The sequence below is a fragment of the Rutidosis leptorrhynchoides genome, unplaced genomic scaffold (assembly GCF_046630445.1).
Source record: "Rutidosis leptorrhynchoides isolate AG116_Rl617_1_P2 unplaced genomic scaffold, CSIRO_AGI_Rlap_v1 contig176, whole genome shotgun sequence".
NCBI lineage: Eukaryota > Viridiplantae > Streptophyta > Magnoliopsida > Asterales > Asteraceae > Rutidosis > Rutidosis leptorrhynchoides.
The window spans coordinates 82,136-89,909 of NW_027266425.1; the positions used below are offsets into that span (position 1 = coordinate 82,136).

At 40.5% G+C, this 7,774-nt stretch overlaps 1 pseudogene; it reads left to right on the forward strand.

Moving 5' to 3' along the window:
* The first annotated feature begins 3,493 nt into the window (after positions 1 to 3,493).
* LOC139881616 (receptor-like protein 6) lies at positions 3,494 to 6,207 on the forward strand (annotated as a pseudogene).
* The last annotated feature ends 1,567 nt before the right edge of the window (positions 6,208 to 7,774 follow it).

The window sequence follows — 7,774 nt, forward strand, 5'->3', positions numbered from 1 at the left end:
GACGGGTTGGCGCGGGTGGTCGAGCAGGGACAGCGTTGGCAGCTTGGGCAGATGGCAGAATGGCGTGGACAAGCGTGGGGATGGGCTGGAGTCAAGGCTAGTGCAAGCTCGGTGGCTATGTTTGGTGGCTGATTTTGGCTAGTGCAAGATGGTTCTAATTATGGGGACTAGCAACAAGGAAATGGAGGAAAATAGGATGAAGAAGAAGAAGAAAGGAAGAAGAAGCAGCTACAAGGGAGCTTCTGAGAGAGGAAGAAGAGGGGAACAAAGGGGGGGACAAGAGGCCTCAAAGTCTTCAAGGCAACCAATGAGGTCCAAGGTGAAATATCTAAGCCATGATCACCTTTGCACCAAAGCCTTCAGCCCTTATCTTCAGCCAACGATGTCAATAGGTCACCCAAGGGCCAAATCCTTCACAATTCTTCACCAAACAAGGCCAAATGCAGCCAGCTAGCACCCCCTACGAATTTGGTGGAATTCCCATGATTAATTCACACCAAACAACTTCAATTTAATGAGCAAACATGCGAAGGGGGCAGCCTAAACGAATTTCCATCCTTTCCATCACCAACCCATCCAATTTGAAGGCCAAAAATCTAGGTGGCCCTCCAAATTTCTTGAATTTAAATTGCCCAATTTTAATTTTCCGCTAAAATTTCGGACTCGCCGAAATTTTTTCAAGGGATGAGACGATGTCCTAAAAATAAATTGTGACACGCTTGAACTTTCAATTCCCAAAATCGAGTTCAATTTCGTGGTTAATTTCAATCGGACGTGATTTTAGCGTGACCTAACCTACCGGGTATCTTTTAGGGATTTATCGCATTTAACCCGCGATGGATAATTCTCGATCCACGTTTGTGCATCTTTGACTTATCGGCGACTCTCGTGTCATAAAGATCTCAATGTTTCAATTACGGGCAACGGGTACAAAATTGACAGAATAATCAGTTTAGTGCCGTTTGATGTGAATTTTGCAATCAGGTGAAATCACCTACAATTTAATTACATGCCTCTGTCGAATTGACCTATCTTTGGTCTCTAATCGATTATAACGACGCCGTATTGACCCTTGCTGATTAGCACGGTCGAGCAGTCGATTTCTAATCGAATTCTCAAGTCTACGCGTTTATATCCCTTAACGGCTTCACCCAGATAGATTAGTTATCTCAAGAGTGATCAGCTCCGGAAAAAAGGACCATAGGCGCGTCGATGAAAAGCGTTTTTCATTTAATCGAAACATGGTCGAAAATCAGGATGTCACATAGGATTACTAACTCTGATACTATGTGAGATTTGTGAGACAGTTGCCAACTGATTAAAAACTTAAACTATTAGATGAATGTATGATTTATTATTTAAATATTCTAACAAATACATAGCTAGAAGTCGCTGCAATGTTGGACGTATTTTAACGTGTGCTTGTCGATGAAGGATGTTTGAGTGATTTTACTCTCTCTCTCTCTCGCCAAGAAAATTCTTCTGCATGTTGTTGTCATCCCTTGCCTTCAGAGCCATCCGTCGAGCTGGCTTGTCAAAATAGACGCTGTGGTCTCTCCTATGCTGTCATTCGCGACTCCGAGACCATCCCCTCCGCTGTTGTGTTACGCAATTCATGGTAGAGACCAAAGTCCAAAGGTTGTTCGGTCAAAACGAATAGCGTTCAACCTGGTCTATCATGAGAAGATTCAGAGAGAGTTCTCCAAGTGATCAAAGGTCAAATCTGGAGAGTTAACTTCAAGTCGCGAATCAATATCGTTTGCCTCTTTGATTACATGAATCTCGCCACAAGGCCCGCTTGATTCAGTTTGGATGGATCTAATCTACGTAGCCTATAGACCATCCGGTATTCATTTTTCTATGATTCCCTTATCATCGCTCGTTCAAATGAGGAGATGATCGAATAGAGACAATGTTTTCAAAATTCATGCTTAAAAGAATTAGGGATGATCGAATCCTGAATGCCTATATATCTTTTTTTTGGCAAATTGATCTCTCCATTTTTTTTTTCATTCAATTAATATCTCAACCTCTCTTTCATTGTAATCTTACACTGGTCTCACCATTAGAGAGAATGAATTTTAATACTGCATTACTAAATCAACTAGTGATTTGTTCTTGCCCACATGAGCCTAATTCATGGGGTTGTTAATTACATAGATTGGGTTACCATCTTTATTAATTTTTCTTAACTGGCTGTGGTCTCGTTCCCCTCGATTTGTAGTTAGAGAGCATCGGTCAAAATTCACCATAATCAAAAGATAGAGTGCTTTTGTTCTGTCAAAAGAAAAAGTATTTCACACGTTCCCACGTACAAAATGTGGAATTCCATTGACTTCATTTGGTTGGAACACTTTAATACTTGTAGATTAAAAAAAAAAAAAATCACGGAGTAAAAGAAACGTGAGGCAATAATGTCAAGTCACACAAGAATTTAGTGCCTTTACTAGTCGATCCGTTGACTCGTCAAACCACCCAACTATTACGTCACAAGAACAGCCACCACAAGATCAATGGTTTTGTGTTGTCGACGCAGGCTAGACTCACTATTACATAAAATCAACTTAAAAGTGAAAGACTAGAGGTAATGCAAAGTTGACCCGCGATTTCAGGCTTGATTCACTATTACATTCAAATTTGGAGAGTTAACTTCAAGTCGCGAATCAATATCGTTTGCCTCTTTGATTACATGAATCTTGCCACAAGGCCCGCTTGATTCGGTTTGGATGGATCTAATCTACGTAGTCTATAGACCATCCGGTATTCATTTTTCTATGATTCCCTTATCATCGCTCATTCAAATGAGGAGACGATCGAATAGAGACAACATTTTCAAAATTCATGCTTAAAAGAATTAGGGATGATCATATCCTAAATGCCTATATATCTTCTTTTTTGGCAAATGATCTCTCCATTTTTTTTCATTCAATTAATATCTCAACCTCTCTTTCATTGTAATCTTACATTGGTCTCACCATTAGAAAGAAAATAAATTTTAATAGTGCATTACTAAATCAACAAGTGATTTGTTCTTGCCCACATGAAAAAAAAAAATTTAATGTGGAATTCCATTGACTTCATTTGGTTGGAACACTTTAATACTTGTAGATTGAAAAAGAAAATTACGGAGTAAAAGAAACGTGAGGCAATAATATCAAGTCACACAAGACTTTAGTGCCTTTACTAGTTGATCCGTTGACTAGTCAAACCACCCAGCTATTACGTCACAAGAACAGCCACCACAAGATCAATGGTTTCGTGTTATCGACGCAGGCTAGACTCACTATTACATAAAATCAACTCAAAAGTGAAAGACTAGAGGTAATGCAAAGTTGACCTGCGATTTCGGGCTTGATTCACTATTACATAAAGTTGACTTGAAGTGAAAGATTAAAGGTAATATAAAGCTGACGAGTAGCTTCGCTACCTGTCCATCTTCACCTGGCCTACCCAGCAAAACCAAAACCCAAGAAGAGTGTTGTGCAATTTAATCATGAAAAGAACACCATTTGATCTCTTGGTGGTTTTCCTCGCCATTATTCCACTCCACTTTGCTTCCTTCGAGACGTTGCCTTCAACGAGCCCAACAAAGTGCCATAAGCAGGAGCGGTCTGCCTTGTTAGAATTCAAGCAATCTCTCTTCCATCCAGATGCGGGAACATGCTGGCTATCGAAGCTAGAATCGTGGAAGTTGGAAGACGAGGATTGCTACGGCTGGGAAGGCGTGCAATGCAATGAAGGGACGGGGTATGTGACTGGCCTCAATCTTAGTGAAAGTTGTCTCTCTGGTCCTATCAACTCGAAGGCCAGCCTCTTTTGTCTCCCTCACTTGCAAAGCCTCAACCTTGCTTGCAACAACTTCAATTACTCTCAAATACCGTTCGCCATAGGTGATCTTGTGGAGTTGACGAGCCTGAACCTCTCTTTATCTGGATTCAGAGGTCAAATCCCATCTCAAATCCTAAAGTTGACTAATTTGACCTCCCTTGATCTCTCTGGGAATGGCGGACTACAGCTGACAAATCCTAGCATGGAGACAATCGTTCAATTTTTATGAAATTGGAACACCTCAATCTTGGCGGGTTGAAAGTGTCGGCTCCGGTGCCTGATGTTGTTGCAAATTTATCTTCCTTGACATCACTTGTGCTCCGCGACTGCAACTTGCAAGGGACATTCCCAACAACCATCTTCAAGCTGCCAAGGCTAAAAGTTCTTGATTTGGGTTGCAATCTAGAGCTATTAGGTCATTTGCCAGAATTTCACATGCATAGTCTCATTAAGTCGCTATCTCTTCGGCAAACAAATTTTTCAGGCTCGTTACCAGCTTCACTTGGAAATTTGGCTTTCCTCAGTGAATTCGATATTAGTCATTCCAATTTATCAGGGAACATTCCATCTTCAATAGGTAACATGACTGAACTTACCATGTTGAATTTTCAATATAACAAACTCTCAGGTGAAATCCCATCTTCCCTAGGGAATCTCGCCCAACTCTCATATTTGGATCTTGGAATCAATCTACTCTTTGGGGAAATTCCTGCTACCTTGATCAACCTCACCAACCTCACTCACTTAGACCTCTTTGGCAATCAATTAACCGGTCAAATTCCAGCTGAGATCACTAGCCTCACCCGGTTAACTTATCTTGACCTATCATTTAATAGATTAATTGGCCCAATTCCTGAAAACATCTCTAACCTTGAGAGTCTTGGTACCTTAGCCTTGCAATCAAACAACTTGAATGGCACTTTGCGGCTAGATGTGGTACTCAAACTTCAACAGTTAGATGTATTGCAACTCTCATTCAATGAATTCTCGTCGATTATTGAACCCAATGTGAACACTAGCCTTTCAAATTTGGTTGCTCTTGGCTTGGCTTCTAGCAACTTAAGTGAGCTTCCCATCTTCCTATCATACCAAGGTGAGTTGCAAGAGTTGGACCTATCCCAAAACAGAATTTCTGGGCCAATACCTTCGTGGTTCTTAAATGTGAGTATGATACAACTGTCGTTTTTGAATCTTTCCGGAAACTTAATTACCGGTTCTATAGCTTTTGAATGGCCAACTCTTATGACATTGGACCTCAGGGACAATGATATACAAGGATTACTTCCCATTCCCCCAAACTTCATCGTACTCTACCTTGTCTCAAATAACAATCTATCTGGAGAAATTCCACCGGAGATTTGCCAGCTAAGCTTTATTTGGGTGCTTGATTTGTCCAAGAATAAGTTGTCGGGTGTTATTCCGCCATGTCTAAGCAATTTGAGCAGGACCCTTTCCATCTTGAGTTTGAATGGTAATGATTTATATGGAAGATTTCCTCAATTGCAGAATGACGTATGTTCGTTGGGAATGATAGATGTGGGTGATAACCAACTACACAGGTCACTGCCAAGGGGATTAACTAATTGTAGCCATCTGGAGTTTCTCAATTTTGAAAATAATCAGATTGTCGACACCTTTCCTTCATGGATGGGCTCGCTTTCTTATTTAAAGGTGCTCATTTTGCGTTCCAATAGATTTCATGGAGCCATAGGGAAACCTAAAGATTGTTACCAGTTTCCTAACCTGCAAATTGTTGATCTATCCATGAACAACTTCTCAGGTAGCCTTCCATCTGAATACTTTGGTATCTGGAGTGCCATGAAAGTCCACAATGCATATCATGATGCATACTATTTATATTCTGTGCGCATTGACCAACCATTTTTCCATACTATGGTACGGTACGACTACTCAATGACAATAGTCAACAAAGGAATTTTAAGGGAGTACAAAAGGATATTGGCATTCCTCAACGTGATTGATCTTTCGAGCAACAACTTTATTGGGGAAATCCCAAATTTTGTTGGAAGTTTAATTGACCTTCATATGCTCAATCTTTCCAACAATGCTCTTATCGGCTCCATCCCTTTATCCCTGGCGAATTTGACCGAACTGGAATCTCTTGACCTTTCAAGCAATAAGCTCTCAGGAATGATCCCTCCAGTGCTAGCCCAACTCACTTTCCTTGCTTTCTTCAATGTGTAGAACAACCAGCTTTTTGGACCCATACCTCAGGCGAACCAGTTCCATACATTCGAGAATGACTCCTATAGTGGGAACTTAGGACTGTGTGGAGTTCCTTTGACAAAGAAATGTGGAGATCCTGTTGAAGCGCCCCCAACATCGCCATCTGGTGCATCTAATGAAGAGCTTGACTAGAAGATTGTCTTGATGGGTTTTGGAAGCGGGCTGGTCATCGGAGCGATTATGGGGCTAACCACAACTTCCAAAATTGAGCGTTGGTTCCTGAGGGTCTATAGAGGACGACAACAAAGATGGTTGCACCAAATAAGGTTTGTGTGAATTACAGTTTGTCGTGCAAGTTCTGTGACAGTCTGATTTTTCACTTCTGTTTTCAATTAAATAATTCGGGCTTTTCGTCGACGTGCCTATAGCGCTATTCTCTGAGCTGATCACTCATGAGATAACTTGACTAATCGGGAAAGTTATTAAAGAATTTTGGTGCAACAGACTTGAAAATTCGACCAGGAATCGACTGCTCGACCATGTTAGTCTACAAGGATCAGTTCAGCACAGTCGAAAATCTATCAGAAATCGGAAATAGGTCGATTCGATAGAAATAAAATTAGGATTGGGTGATTCCAACTAATTACAAATTTCTCGTCGATCAGCACTAAACCGATTTTCTGTTGTTTTGGTACCCTGTGCTCGTAATTGAAACCTCAAGATTTTTCACGACAATCGAAAGTTGCCAATGCGTCGAAAATATATATCGTGGCTCGGGAATAATCGACCACGGGTCAGTGCACCAAAAGTTCCCAAAAATTAACCGATAGTTTAAGTTGTGCTAAAATCACATTTTGACTGAAATTAACCGAGGAAAATGATGTCGATTACAGAAATCAAGAATTGTCACGTGTCACAATTCATCCCAAGGACATTGTTGTGCCTTCTTAAAATTTATGGATGATGGGAATTGTTCACGAAATATGCAAGATCAGCAAATTAGAAGAGCAAGGGAATTGCCACATTTTAAGTAGGATTTTAAGACTTCTAATGTGAAACAATTTAAGAGGTATTATAATTGGTTACTAAAGGACTTGACCCTATTGAATGGGATGTTAGATTGGTAATTAAATAAATAAGAGAAGTCTTCTCAAAGAAAAAGAAATTCGTAGGAATCCCTCTCTCCTACAACCTCACCTCAATTTCCTTGGTATTTAATGGAAATTGACTTGGAAAAGATAGGGGGACCACTTGATAAGGAAAGGAACTCATTCTCCATGGGAAAAGGCTATGAGAATCACTTCAAAATTCGGATTCAGCAGTTTACGTAGATTTCCAACCTTTTCTTTCATCTCCTCTAGAAGAAACAATGTTGGAAACTTGGTGGGGCCTATGAGGGTGATGGGTGGCCAAAGTTTCCATGGAAAATTAGGTAAAAGGCTGAAGGAAACTTCAATGAAACTTCCCATCAATTTACACTCTCCTTCCTCACCCTTTTTCTCACGCATGGAAGTTTGTTTGCTGTATTTTACACGGCAACTTCCATCTTTCCCTTTCTTCCTCTTAGTTTATTCTTCTTCCTTGTCTTTTTCAATGTACAAGCCGTTGTTTTCTTTTCCCTTGAACGTGATACTTCCATTTCTGCTCCCTCTTGAACGACCAAACTCCATACTTAGTTTCCTCTACCGAAAAATTTATAAGTTTGTGTGTTGCCGTTGCCATCATACCACTTCACAATCTTCTGCGGTTTCGGCTCAAC